This window comes from Euprymna scolopes, chromosome 27 (genome assembly GCF_053919585.1).
Source record: "Euprymna scolopes isolate OS-2025 chromosome 27, ASM5391958v1, whole genome shotgun sequence".
In the NCBI taxonomy this organism is placed as follows: domain Eukaryota; kingdom Metazoa; phylum Mollusca; class Cephalopoda; order Sepiida; family Sepiolidae; genus Euprymna; species Euprymna scolopes.
In genome coordinates, this window is record NC_136508.1 from 98,492,707 (window position 1) to 98,508,430 (window position 15,724).

The following is a 15,724-nucleotide window of genomic DNA, read 5'->3' on the forward strand; positions in this document are numbered from 1 at the left end:
CACTCTCCTTTCTCTGACGCCCCAACTTTAACTAATTTCCACGCATCTCAAACAGAACATCTCTCTCTCTCTTAAAGACGCCATTAGTCAACGTCACTAAGGCAATCACTTTATGTACTTTCATTATTTAATGTTTTCAACTAAATTGTTATGATAACATTTTTGGAGTTAGCATTCCTAAATTAGTGTAAATAAATATTTAATAGTGGTACCTGTGCAAATTCCACAGCTTACTCATTCGTATGTAATATATTTGTAGTATTGAGAATCCCAACTTAAATGCTATCTAGGTATTTTGGAGAAATAGTAAGTTATATATGTATATTTTAGATTTCCGTCAGCGAGTTTTGTGGGGTCCGAAAGGTTGGATTTGACAGCCATCAAACTCACTCACCTTTAATGAATAAGGTTAGATGCACCGTAAATTATGGGTGACGTGCACCAGAAATTAGAGGTAACGGGAATTGTTGGCGACCACATCGGCTGAGAGTTGGTTTAAGGTTGCAGAGAATGCAGACGGGGAGATTAGGGTCCCTCCGCGACAATTAGGTTTCGACATGATAGGCTTTCCTTTAATAAAAGAATTGAAGCTTCAAATCCATATTGTGTTATCGATGCATCTGCAGCAGTAAGCACCACTCCCCATGAGAAGGAGACCAGCGACCAGAAGATATCATCCGCTGGACAAGGAAAGACGGTATGTACGCATGACGTTATTTGCACATACACATCGAGATCTTTCAAGGCAAGAAATAAGAGCATACACCCACCAATCTAAGGAAGAACATACATATAAGAACACACAGACACTTAAATGTACCTTAGTAAAAGTACCCGTAAAAGAAACGAATAAAAGAGAATAGCAACGTTTAATAAGTAGATGAAATAAATAAACAGGACGCAAAACAATTTCGGAATATATTTATGTTGGAATTCTGTGAATGTTAAGTGTAAATGGAGACGCCTTGATATTAGTGTAGCTCTTTTGCTAAAACTACAAAATATTTATTTAAGTAAGCAGGAATGCCCGGCGTAACCCGGTCGTAGAATACGCTTAAATATGATATTTTAATTCATGCATATTTCTATAATAGATAAATAGATAGGCAGATAGATGAGTTGAGTTCTAATAATATAAATTATGATTTGCAACATGTATTGTCCATAACACAAGGAATACAATATGCTTGTGATTCTGTAGAGACGAGCGCCTTCATGGTTCAAGCTTCCACAGAGTCGACCGTGTTTTAGACATTGATCTTAACCCTAATCACCCCAGACAAAAAAAGCGCGTACAAAATGCAATTTAGGTTTACTTTAGGCATCTACGTAACTCTCATTTCCGTGTTTTGTCGTTTAGTTCTCAGATTCCCTCAGCGTTGTTTATCACAAAAGAGGTATAAATTGCCGTTTTCTGTTTTGGAATCTAGACATTGACACTTATCGGCCGTAACCTTCAAGTTATTTATTTTAGCATCTAACATCAAATGCTCCATGGTTTCCAAAAATAGTCAAGATTGGATACAGCAAGGTCAATGTGGCAGCCAGCAATCCGGTGACCAATGGTAAACATCAACGCCCAAATCGTCTTGGGCTTCTATGTAAGAGCGGAGTTTTGCTAAAAGTTTTATATAATGACACCCTACGCCAATAAGTAAACGTAATAAGTTAAAACTAAACGTTGTTTTACTAGTATGAATTTTGACGAGAGATACATTGGTACGTGGAAGGATAATCAAAAGGCAAGCGTGAATAGGCTCACAGTAAATTAGTGTGATTGAGGCAGGGGGTGCTAAAGTTAACTCGTAAGAAAACAGGGCCGATAGCCATTAGTCGTGTGCTCTCGTGTAATGAATGAATACGTGAATGTAGGATTAACATGAAATTCTTGAAGATAAACTAAAATGGCCAGAAAATGGGCTGAAATGACTTAAATAAAATAAATGACTTAGAATGACTTTGATGAAATTAAGGATGAAATAAATGATCCTAAGAATGACTTGAATGCTTAAAAAATAACTGGACTCCTTCAAAAACAAATTGAATGCTCTAGAGAATGACTGCAATGGTTGATTGGCTGTAAAGTGGTTGATCATTTTACATAAAATTAATACAGAAATTTAATCCCCCACTTTATATCACAAATTTACAAACATAAGTACAGAATGTAATAAGAACATATACTACACTTTGATCTTGGCAAAAAGTCCAAGAAAAGAGTTTTTATTTGCTCCCCCACCGAGCAAATTAGGCACAAGGCCGATTTTTAATGTAAGCAGTGAAGGGGAAATGGGGGGGGCAACTCGCCGGGGAGTAGGGGAGCTGGATAATGACAATTGGTATGAAGGGTTGCCCCTACATTGACCAAAGTCTAGTATGTGGTGTTGGTATTTATTTGCTCCAAACCGAGCAAATTAGGCACAATATTTTTTTTTAAATGTGAGGAGTGAAGGGGACCAAATCTCCTGGGGAGTAGGGGAGCTGGATAGTGACAATTGGTATGAAGGGTTTGTATTTATTTGCTCCCCCACCGAGCAAATTTGGCACAGGGCCGATTTTTAATGTAAGGAGTGAAGGGGAAATGGGGACCAAATCCCCGGGGAGTGGGGATACTGGGTAATGACAATCGGTATGAAGGGTTGCACCTACAATGACCAAGGTCTTATATGTTAGCTTGGTATTAATTTGCTTCCCCACTGAGCAAATTAGGCACAAGACCGTTTTTTTAATGTAAGGAGCCAAGTGGAAATGGAGACCAATTCCCCGGTGAGCAGGGGAGATGGATAATGACAATTGGTATGAAGGGTTGCCCCTACATTGACCAAGGACTTATATTGGGGTTGGTATTTATTTGCTCGCCACCGAGCAAATTAGGCAAAAGGCCGATTTTTAATGTGAGGAGTGTAGGGGAAATGGGGACCAAGTCCCTGGGGTGTAGGGGAACTGGATAGTGACAATTAGTATGAAGGATTGCCCCATATTGACCAAGGTCTTATATGTAGGGTTGGTATTTATTTGCTCTCCCACCAAGCAAATTAGGCACAAGGCCGGTTTTAAATGTGAGGAGTATAGGGGACAAACTCCCCGGGGAGTAGGGGAGCTGTATAGTGACAATTGGTATGAAGGGTTTGTATTTATTTGCTCCTCAACCGAGCAAATTAGGCACAACGACGATTTTTAATGTGTAGAGTGAAGGGGAAATGGGGACCAACTCCCCGGGGAGTAGGGGAGCTGAATAATGAAAATTCGTATGAAGGGTTGCCCCTACATTGACCAAGGTCTTATATGTTGGGTTGGTATTTATTTGCTTCCCCACTGAGCAAATTAGGCAGAAGCCCGTTTTTTAATGTGGAGAGAGGAAGGAGGGAGGGAAAAGGGGACCAGCTCCCGAGAGGTTGGAAATGGGAGCTGGATAGTAAATGTTGGTCTGTAGGGTTGCCCCTATATTGAGCAAGTTCCGATATGTGGAGTTTCCCCCACATAGGTAATTTATTTGCTACCCCACCGAGCAAATTAGACACAAGGCCGATTTTTTAATGTGAGGAGTGAAGGCGTAATGGGGATCAACTCCCCGGGGAGTGTGGGAGCTGGATAGTGACAATTGGTATGAAGGGTTGCCCCTACATTGACCAAGGTCTTTTAGGTGGGGGTACCCCCACATATAGTCTTTGCTTGCAGTATGTATTTATTAGCTTCCCCACTGAGCAAATTAGGCACAAGTCCGTTTTTTAATGCGGAGAGAGATGGAGGAGGGAGGGAAAACAGGACCAGCTCCCGATGGGTGGGAAATGGGAGCTGGATAGTAACTGTTGGTATGAAGGGTTGCCCCTACATTGACAAAGGTCTGATATGTGGCGTTTCCCCCACATATGGTCTTTGCTTGCAGTTTCTGCCGGAACAGATACTACACTTTGAGGTATTTATTTGCTCCCCAACTGAGCAAATTAGGCACAAGTCCGATTTTTAAAGTGAGTTGTGAACGGGAAATGGGGACACATTCCCCGGAGACCAATTCCCCGGGGAGTAGGGGGGCTGGATAGTGACAATTTTTATGAAGGGTTGCCCCTACATTGACCAAGGTCTTATATGTGGAGTCGCCTCCATATATGGTCTTTGCTAGCAGTATCTGCCGGAACAGATACTACACTTTGATCTTGGCACAAAAGGCCAAGAAAAACTGTATGTATTTGCTCCCCCAACGAGCAAATTAGGCACAAGTCAGATTTTTATAGTGGAGAGTGAAGGGGAAATCGGGACCAACTCCCCGGGGAGTAGAGGAGCTGGATAATGGCAATTGGTATGAAGGGTTGGCCCTACATTGACCAAAGTCTTGTATGTGGGGCTGTCCCCACATATGGTCTTTGCTTGCAGTATCTGCCGGAACAGATGGTATTTATTTGCTCCCCCACCGAGCAAATTAGGCACAAGGCCGATTTTTAAAGTGAGGAGTGAAGGGGAAATGGGGACCAACTCCCCGAGGAGTAGGGGAGCTGGATAGTGACAATTGGTATGAAGGGTTGCCCCTACATTGACCAAGGTCTTATATGTGGGGTTTCCCCCACATATGGTATTTGCTTGCAGTATTTGCCGGAACAGATGATATTTATTTGCTCCCCCACCGAGCAAATTAGGCACAAGGTCAATTTTTAATGTGAGGAGTGAAGGGAGGGGGGAGGTAAAAAGGGGACCAGCTCCCGAGAGGTGGGAAATGGGAGCTGGTTAAAGGTCAGGTATGTGGGGTTGCCTCCACATCTGGTCTTTGCATGCAGTATCTGCCGGAACAGATGGTATTTATTTGCTCCCCCACCAGGCAAATTAGGCACAAGGCCAATTTTTAATGTGAGGAGTGAAGGGAGGGGGAAGGGAAAGGGGGGGACCAGCTTCCGAGAGGTGGGAAATGGGAGTTGGTTAAAGGTCAGGCATGTGGGGTTTCCCCCAAATCTGGTCTTTGCTTGTAGTATCTGCCGGAACAGATGGTATTTATTTGCTCCCCCACCGAGCAAATTAGGCACAAGGCCAATTTTTACTGTGAGGAGTGAAGGGAGGGGGAAGGGGAAAAGGGGACCAGCTCCAGCGAGGTGGGAAATGGGAGCTGGTTAATGGTCAGGCATGTGGGGTTGCCCCCACATCTGGTCTTTGCTAGTCCTTGCTAGTCATAGCTTGCAGTATCTGCCGGAACAGATGGTATTTATTTGCTCCCCCACCGAGCAAATTAGGCACAAGGCCGATTTTTAATGTGAGGAGTGAAGGGAGGGGGAAGGGAAAAAGGGGACCAGCTCCCGAGAAGTGGGAAATGGGAGCTGGTTAATGGTCAGGCATGTGGGGTTACCCCCACATCTGATCTTTGCTAGTCATAGCTTGCAGCATCTGCCGGAACAGATGGTATTTATTTGCTCCCCCACCGAGCAAATTAGGCACAAGGCCGATTTTTAATGTGAGGAGTGAAGGGAGGGGGAAGGGAAAAAGGGGACTAGCTCCCGAGAGGTGGGAAATGGGAGCTGGTTAAAGGTCAGGCATGTGGGGTTGCCCCCACATCTGGTCTTTGCTAGTCATAGCTTGCAGCATCTGCCGGAACAGATGGTATTTATTTGCTCCCCCACTGAGCAAATTAGGCACAAGGCCGTTTTTAATGTGAGGTAAAAACCAGCTCCCCTAAAAGTAGGCAAAAAGGGGTCACTCTGGTTACCAAAAATAATAATTGTCCCAGTATAGAGGGTTTCCCCTCCATTGACTGGTACAAATTATCTTAAGTGCAGTATCTGCCGGAACAGATGGTATTTATTTGCTCCCCCACTGAGCAAATTAGGCACAAGGCCGTTTTTAATGTGAGGTAAAAACCAGCTCCCCTAAAAGTAGGCAAAAAGGGGTCACTCTGGTTACCAAAAATAATAATTGTCCCAGTATAGAGGGTTTCCCCTCCATTGACTGGTACAAATTATCTTAAGTGCAGTATCTGCCGGAACAGATGGTATTTATTTGCTCCCCCACTGAGCAAATTAGGCACAAGGCCGTTTTTAATGTGAGGTAAAAACCAGCTCCCCTAAAAGTAGGCAAAAAGGGGGCACTCTGGTTACCAAAAATAATAATTGTCCCAGTATAGAGGGCCTCCCCTCCATTGACTGGTACAAATCATCTTAAGTGCAGTATCTGCCGGAACAGATGGTATTTATTTGCTCCCCCACTGAGCAAATTAGGCACAAGGCCGTTTTTAATGTGAGGTAAAAACCAGCTCCCCTAAAAGTAGGCAAAAAGGGGGCACTCTGGTTACCAAAAATAATAATTGTCCCAGTATAGAGGGCCTCCCCTCCATTGACTGGTACAAATCATCTTAAGTGCAGCATCTGCCGGAACAGATACTACACTTTGCTCTTTGCTAAAAGGTCAAGAAAAACTTTAAAAGCTAAGAATAGCATCTATTAACAACAGAACTTTGATCTTAACCAAAACGGCCAAGCACAAAAGTGTACGGACAGGCCGAGAGATCAACAGAGTGACTTATAGTGTCGCTTGCACGCGACTAATAACGCGATAGGAGAGTTTGTGTAAAGTTTAATTTTTTTTTTTTTTGTAATGCAGGCGAAACCATTTCAGCGGAGAAGATTAATCCATTTGTGGACAACACTTCTCCGCATCAGAAAATTCGAAATACACAAGATTTTCAACAGAAATAACCTAATACTCATCAACAACAATGCAGGACCTCATGTTGCTAAATTTATGGTGAATAAATTGGGTTACGAAACTCTGCCTCATCCGCTATAATCTTCAAACCACTCACCTAGGACTAACAATTTTCAAGCATCTCAACAACTTTCTACGTTATAAAAAATTCAAAGCGATATCAAAAACGCCTTCAGCGACTGCATCGCCACTAGAACGTAAGATTTTTACGTAACTGTTGATTCTGATGGTGCTTATTTTGATCAGTACATTTTTGTTAAAGCCGAGATATTTTTATCTTAATTTAAACGTTCAAAACCGTAAGAACTTTCTTGTAAATCTGATAACTGTTGAATGATATATATATATATATATATATATATATATATATATATATATATAATTATATATATACATATATATATGTATATATATAAATGTATATTTCTGTAGAAATATATTGTCTTATAATATATATCAATGCTTATTTAAAAAGCTCAATATAATTACAGAGGAATATAGAGAACAAATGACAAAAAGTTATATTCCACAATTCATGATGTTGACCATCTTATAATTTATTCCTTTAATTCAGTTGACTTAGACAATTCTTGATTGTATCTTTTTTGTAACAAAAACTCAACCAGTTAAATTGATATAATAATTAAGTGATTGATTTTTTGCTACGAAAAAGATACTGCAAAGAATTGTATAAGTCAACTGAATTAAAGGAATAAATTATAAGATGTTCAACATCATGAATTTTGGAATATAACTTTTTGTCATTTGTTCTCTCTCTCCCCCTCTCTTTCTCTCCATATATACTAGCAAAAATACCCTTCGTTGACTGAATTCAAAAACAGCCTACAGAAAGTGGACTCTGATTTAGGAAAGTATGATAGGTTATGAAAAGGAAGTGTTGTAAATAGATAGCTTCGAATTTGGGAGTATCAAAACATAAGCAAAACATGATGAAAGTAAAAATAAAATAGATAAACCCCATAATTTATTATACCATACGTGTTCACACTGAAACACTTATCACAATATACTGTGGATCTATATTAAAAAAACCTTGTTAAACTATGTGACATATTTCCATTCTATGGAGGCCAGGCACGAACGCAGACCCCATAATTTTATTATACCATCCCTATTTAAGTTAAAACATACTTATCAAAGTATTCTTATGTACATCGATATCAAAAACACTTGTAAACGTTTCTTATAACAGCTAACATTTAACATTTTAAAGCAAAAAACAACGCGAATTTTTTAAAGATTTTTTGGTCGATAAACATATTTTTTATTGTTTTTTTTTAAATATATAAGTATTCTTTGTTTTGCAAATAATAAAATTTCCAGATTTGAAATTTAACCGTTTCAAATCATAAAATTTAAATTTCGTAAATTATGATTTATATGCTCTATCGGCCATATTGAGCAACTTTTATTTAGCTGAGGTTGTCTTTATAAAATATTACATTCAATTATATTTTGTAAGACCGATAATAACTTCATTTGAATACCAGTAGATTTATTGCTTTACATTATTCTGAAGTAGTTATATGTGGCTGACTTTTAACAACGTGGGGATGGAATTACTTTTCTCCAAGCGAAAACACTAGGTCTATGATGTACAAAACTAATGTAAATAACACCTGACGAGTTGGTGAGGAAGAGGAGATTGTTATGAACATACGAAATCATAAAATTGCCATCCCATTAACGAAACGGCTGTAATGGAGAAATCTAAGATGAAATAAACGAAAGTTACAAAAAAGAAAAAAATGTAACTACTAAATTTAAGGAAAGTTTTGTAGTATATATATATATATATATATATATATATATATATATATCATTAAATGATTTATGTTGTTATAGGTGTCATTGTAAGAGTATTTAATCACATAACATAAATAAATTTTGGATATTGATTTTTATACAGAAAACATATGCAAAACATATATGCATACAAGTTTGAACTACAACCTTATTTCAAGTCTAGTCGCTTCTGCCGAGGGCGAAGTTCTTGAAAGACGAATGAGTTTCATATAGGTGTGGAGTTAGGAGGAGAAATAATTAGCCAAGCGGAATCCAATTTCAGCATAATATACCTACGTATTCCCAATACATTCTTATACATCTGAACACAAAAAAGAGAATTCGGCATGAAATGGAAATGAGTTAAAAACAATAAAAATATATAAGTAACTCAAACAAAGATTTTTTTTTAGCATTATTGAAACTAATCCATAAACCTTGGTAAATTTATACTGCTTATAAACACCAGGATAACTTACCGTCGTGCGTCAGGACTCGGAGATGTGTATGCACAGACTTGAAATCTATATACGTAGCACACTTTCTTTTGCTATAGGATCCTGGCTATGACCTTAAACTATATGCGATGGTAAGGCCTCAGCTTGCTCTTGAGTGTGGCGCCACCTTTTAATTGTTATTGTTCCTAGGTCAGCTCTGACCCGGAGTGGTAGTACTTGCTAGGGTTTCAACACTGGGTTAAATAGAAACTGACTTAAAAAAAACAAAAAACAAATATATTCTATTAAAACTTTTTCTTCAAAAGCGTTGATATGCCGTAAAACAAAAATAACTAACCTACCGTTGCTATAGAACGTAATGTACAACTAGTTTACCAGGTCTCTTTGTGCTGTAGATTAGTTTTTGAACACTACGTTATTTTCTGAGATTTTCTTTACCGAATAAGGACTGTACTCTAATCAAGCACACTTCTGATTCTATAGATGTAACGCCCTCCTTAGATATTAAAACCCAAGTTTATATTTCTTCAGATTAATCATTCATGTATAATGTTTTCGCAAATATTACAATTTTTAAGAAAGAGTTTATAACAATGAACTTTATGGATTTCATATTTGTTCAGTTAAATCATTCTCATATCAGGTCGCCAAGAATGTTTTTGCGTTTTGTTTTTTACTTTACTTTTAATTCAGATGTACATGTCTTGGCTCAAACAAAAATCTATTGATCGAAATAAGCACCATTAGGATCAACACACTTTCTTCCGATGCAAACAAGTTTATTTATGCCATGAACATAAAAATCTTGCGTTCTGGCGGCGATGAAGTCGCTAAAGGCGTTTTTATATCGTGTAGTTTTTTTTTAAGCATTTCTCACAGAAAAAGTTGTTGAGATGCGTGAAGAAGCAATTGTCAGTACGTTAAACGACTCGAGAGTATTGCAGATAAGGCAGACTTTCGTAGCTCAATTAGTTAAACTTTTGGAGGGTCGGTTTAGCAACGTGCGTCCAGGCATTATCGTGAAGGAGTATTGGCTTTTTGCTCTTGACTAATGCTGGATATTATTGCAAGAGTTTCTAATAAATTTCAATTATTTGTTGACCTAACTTCTCTTTTTTTATTACATTCTCACCCCAAACAAGGCACAATGTCCACATTGGTGTAAGGGGCTAATCTAACGGGCATAAGCTACTGGGATATTATGTAGGGAGTTGGGCAGCAAGATGTCGGTTAACGTTACACTTGAACTTCTGCATGTTAATACAGTTGGGGAAGCGGGGATCCGAAATGGAATTCCAAAGTCTAGCGATTCTGGGGAAGAAACTACTGGAGTAGAAAGCTCTCCTCCATCTAGGGATCTCTACTGTGTAGGGATGGGATTTAGCTGCTTGTCGGGTTTGTCGAGGGTATTTACGTCGTGGAAGCACAAGTGCAGGAGCGAGAAACTAGTACCGGATACATCAGCCCAAATATGACAACAATACTCCATACATGAGCGAATGGTGGCCTTAAAGAGGTACAGGATACTTTCGGGTGTTAGTAGCTTTCTAGCACGGTAGAGAGAGCCCACCTTCCTCGCAGCGGTCCTGGCAATGCTCTCAATGTTATTGTTCACTCATGTTTCCTGTGAACGGTAGACCGATGAGTTTAAGAGAAGTACTGGATTAGTTCGCATTTAAAATAAAATGTAATGGATGATACCGTCGCAAACAATCAAACAGCCAGCATGTCCTTCTTTTGATGAAACTCTGTCTTCACGAAGTGTTGTGGACCTTAGTCGACGTCAACCCACGAAGCTGGCTATCGTTGGTTGTCGCAAAAAAAAAACCAACATTTTCATCGCATGTCAAAAACCTGTCAACAAATCGGTCGTTGTTGTTGCGTAATGAGAGGGCATATGACACTTAATACCAGTTTCCTTTGGTTGTTATTCAATTCGTGAGGCGCCCACATATCAATTTCTTTTTTGTCTTTCCAATCACTCTCAGGTTGTTGAATATCGTCGTTTACGTACGTCTTGGAAGTTCTCGAAAAGTTGTGCGTGGATTAGCGTGAACTAAAGCTCTTTATTTATCGTTATCAACATCTAACTGCAGACTGCCACGCTCATCATCTTCCAAACTTTCGTCGCCGCCAAAGAATTCCTTATACCGTAAAATGGCACCAGTGAATAACGAGGTAAAAATGGCACCAAAAGGTGCTACTGAAGCTATGGGGTCCCAAATTCTAACCTCATGTTGGGTTTTGTAAAAGTTCCTAGTTTCTTGCTGTCAAGGAGGGCAGAGTTAGACACAAGGTCGATTTTTAATATCCAGCCCCCCCTAAAAAAGGGGCAGTTTTAATCGGAAAAAAAGATTACAACTACCTCAGTTTATCTAAAGGTTCTTATTTAATTGCACCTCGCTAGGGCAAAGTTAGACACAAGGTTGGTTTTAAATCTGGGGAATATCCAGCTCCCCAAAAAGGGGCATTTTCGATCGGAACAAAAAATTACAATTACCTCAGTTTAGAAGCATTGTTTATCTAAAGGTTCTTATTTAATTGCACCCCACGAGGGCAAAGTTAGACACAATGTCGGTTTTTAATCTGGTGACTCTCTAGCTCCCCAAAATGGGGTACTTAGGACTAATGAATCGCAACTTATCAAGGATAAAACACACTCGAGGATAAGGGTTAATGTGGAAGTTTTCAATTCCACTAAACAAAATGCATCTTTTCTGGACTAGTTGTAGTTGTATTTTTAGGTTCTTTTTTCATAATAAATCGCTAGGTATCAAGGATAAAACACACACGGGGATAAGTTTTTTCCCTAACACAAAACAAAATAAAAATGATCCAGAAAAGATGCACTTTGTTTAGTGTAATTAAACGCTCCCTGGTCGACACTTATCCTCGACTGGCTTTTATCTTTGATAAAAGAAAAATACTAATTTTGGTGCACTCTAAATTTATTTTATCATTGAATGTATTTTATCGTTGATAAGTTGGGCTTTGCAATTTTTTCTTATTTATCCAAAACTGCTATTATTGAATAAATATTGAACTCTGAAATGTTTCTGTTGAACTCGAGAATCTGCACAGAATTTCTGTCGGAGGTTGCATCGACTGATACGTTAACAAAGTATAGTATCACTTCTGATGCTACACTCCACCTATTATCTCCCCGTTCAATGAAGAATTAATAAATCCTTTCAGACTGAGACAAGTTTAATTTTTGTTCTGATGAGTTCTCTTGTAGGAGAGCTGGATATTGCCCACATAAAAAAAAACGATATTGTGTCTAACTTTGCCCTCTTGAGGAAGCAAATAAATAGGAATACTCAAGATGAGAATAGTAGTTCAAAGCTGGAATGGGAACAGTAACACAAAATTCTCAAAGCTAAACTGTATCAATGTTGTTAATTACCAAAAATAGCTTTATTGCCTTATTAACAAATTCAACAGACACACAAACTAAAGTGAAAGATAACACGTGTTGTCGCATATACGTGCGAAAAGGTTATATGACCAATTCATCTCACAGTTTCATGCTCACAGTTGAGTATGAAACCGTTCTGGGGGACATTTCTGGGTTCAATCGCTCACTGAGTATATTTCTGACATAAAATTATAAACTGATTCCAATATAAATAACAGCTTACTGCCCAAATATGACAGAGTTCAGTTTTAACTCACTAAAATAGGTACTTATACATGTTTGACACCCCGAGAGTACAAACAACGTTGAAATAATAACTATTTAGAAAGCCATTCTTAACATGGAGGTGGGGTGAACTATTTTGCACTTTCACCTAACAATTTAATGAAATAAAAGTAACATTATTTTTTTAAAGTTCATATTTCTTTCGGTATCAAACATCCATAAGTACAATACGTTCGTTTGTTTACAGAATAAAAAAAGTTTATTTCCGCACCAAGGGGAGAGGTCATTGAATATTTAGGTTGTGAACTATAAGACTCAACGCACAAGGAGTACTTAATTTTAAAGTATAAAAATGTATCGAACTATAATTTTAAAGTTTTAATATTTCTTTTTAATGAGTGATTCATAATTGAAAAAAATATGCTAAAAACATTTATAGATTGTTTTTAGTATTTTTTTGTGGGGGGTTACATTAAGGTTGTATAAAATGTATCAAAATAAAATTTTAATTAATCAATGTAGTAATTTAAAAAAAACATGAAATATTTATGAAGAAACTTCTTTATATTTGAGTTTCATAAAGGGGTCGATAACTCGTCTCCATTGCCGACATGTTGCAATGCAGGAGTTCCATAAAAAAGAAACAACACTAAGTGTACATAAATTACGAGGAACGAATAACATAATTTTGATTTCTGATTTCAATATCAGAAGTCGTCATCAAATGTACTGTTCCTCGCTATAATTGTTTATGCCTAAGTTATTTTGTTTGTATTTTTGAAAAATATATAAACTGCTTATTTTTATTTTATTTTTACTTTTAGCATATCTTGCGTTTGGTAGCACTTATTTGTTATATATTTTACTTTTTCATTTTGTTGTCTATAGTAATAAATGTTCGATAATTCTTATTTTTAGGCATTTATTAGTATAGACATCGAATCGAATATATGATAAAGAAACAAATAAATAGAAGTAACTAATTAAAATAAAAGGAACTTGTTTGTAAATAAGGGATACTTTTTTTAAATTTATTTCTGCACAATGTTCAACTTATAATAGGGGAGAAGAGGTTAATGAATTACCACACAGATGAAAAAAGTTATTTCTGACACCTGTGACGAAATGGGAAATCTCAAAAACGAGATTCGCATTTAGGATCTATTTAAATTTGACAAACTTCTCATTATTTTCTGTAACACCGGTGACGTCGCAGTACATGACCTAACTTTTGGAAAACTCAAAACGAGGGAAAAAATTTGAGACTCGATCGGTCGTCTAGCACCCTTTTTAATTCGACAAATTTCGCACGTTTCCCATTTTAATATACTATGAGATATTCATGCGTGTTCTCGTTTTGTCATTTTTCTCATTAATCCATTACGTGCCATTTTTACCGGTGCCATTATTACCGGTGCCATTTTTACCAGTGCCATTTTTACCGGTGCCATTTTTACCAGTGCCATTTTTACCGGTGCCATTTTTACCTAAATTCATATATATATATATATATATATATATATATATATATATATATATATATATATAAAGAGAGAAAGAGTACATTTTATACTTAATATTTGTATAGGCTTCTTACGATGTATAATCAGAAAGAGTAAATAAAAGTTTTTATATTCATTTTTATACGAACAAAACAAAAAAAAAACATTGGTTAAACATATATGCATACAAGTTTGAACTGCAACCTTATTTCTAATCTAGTCGCTTCTTCCCATGGCGAAGTGCTTGAAAGATAAATGAGTTTCTTATAGGCGTGGAGTTAGTGGGAGCAATAATTTTTCAAGCGTAATCCAATTTCAGCTTTACATACGTACTCATTCCTAACACATACTTATACATATGAACGCACAAAAGAGAATCCGGCATGAAAAGAGAATTAGATAAACTCATTAGAAATATACAAGTCACCTAAATGATGTACAATCTGATAGTATATCTTAGTATTACTGAAAGTAATCCAAAACACTCTTACAACCATCCGTACTTCTTAAACATGACAGGATAACATACTGACTGACGTCCGGACGCGGACAGATATTTGCAGGGACTTGAAATCTAAATTCGTAGCATCTTCTCCTTTACTAGAGAGCGTAATGTACAATCAGATTACCATGACATTTTTATTTTTTCGACTAGTTTTTTGGACACTGCGTTGTTTTTTTATATTCTCTTTACCGAATGAGGACTGTATTCAATCGACCTTGTCTCTAATTGTATAGATATAACACTGTCCTTAGTATGTGATTTTCATGTGATTAAATAAAGTATCTATCTATCTATCTATCTATTTATCTATCTATATATCTATCTATCTATCTATCTATATATAAATATATATATATATATATATATGTGTGTGTGGTGTGTGTATGTGTTGTGTGTGTCTGTTGTGTGTGTGTGGTCTGTGTGTGTGGTTTGTATGTGTGTGTGTTGTGTGCGTGTATGTTGTGTGTGTATGGTGTGTCTGATGTGTATGTGCTGCGTGTGTGTGGTGTGTGTGTGTGCGGTTGTTGTGTGTGTTGTATGTGTTGTATGTGTGTTGTATGTGTTGTATGTGTTGTGTGTGTCTGTTGTGTGTGTGTGTGGTCTGTGTGTGTGGTCTGTGTGTGTTGTTTGTATGTGTTGTGTGTATGGTTTGTGTGATATGTGTGTATGGTGTGTGTGATGTGTGTGTGTTTCGTGTGTGTGTGTTTCGTGTGTGTGTGTTGTGTGTGTGTGGTTGTTGTGCGTGTTGTGTGTGTTGTATGTGTTGTATGTGTGTGGTGTGTGTGTTGTTGGTTTGTGGTGTATGTTGTATGTGTAGTGAGTTCGTTATGTGTGTTGTGTGTATGTGTGTGTTGTTTTAGTAAAGTATTTTTGTCAATTGTATTTCAGTCTTATGTATACCGTTTTTATTTGTCCTTAGTATGTGATTGTCATGTGATTAAATAAAGTATCTATAGATCTATATATATATATATATAAATATATATATATCTATATATATATATATGTGTGTGTGTGTGATGTGTGTGTGTTGCGTGTGTGTGGTGTGTGAGTAGATTTTGTGCGTGTTGTATGTGTTGTGTGTGTGCGGTGTGTGTGTTGTTGGTTTGGGGTGTATGCTGTGTGTGTT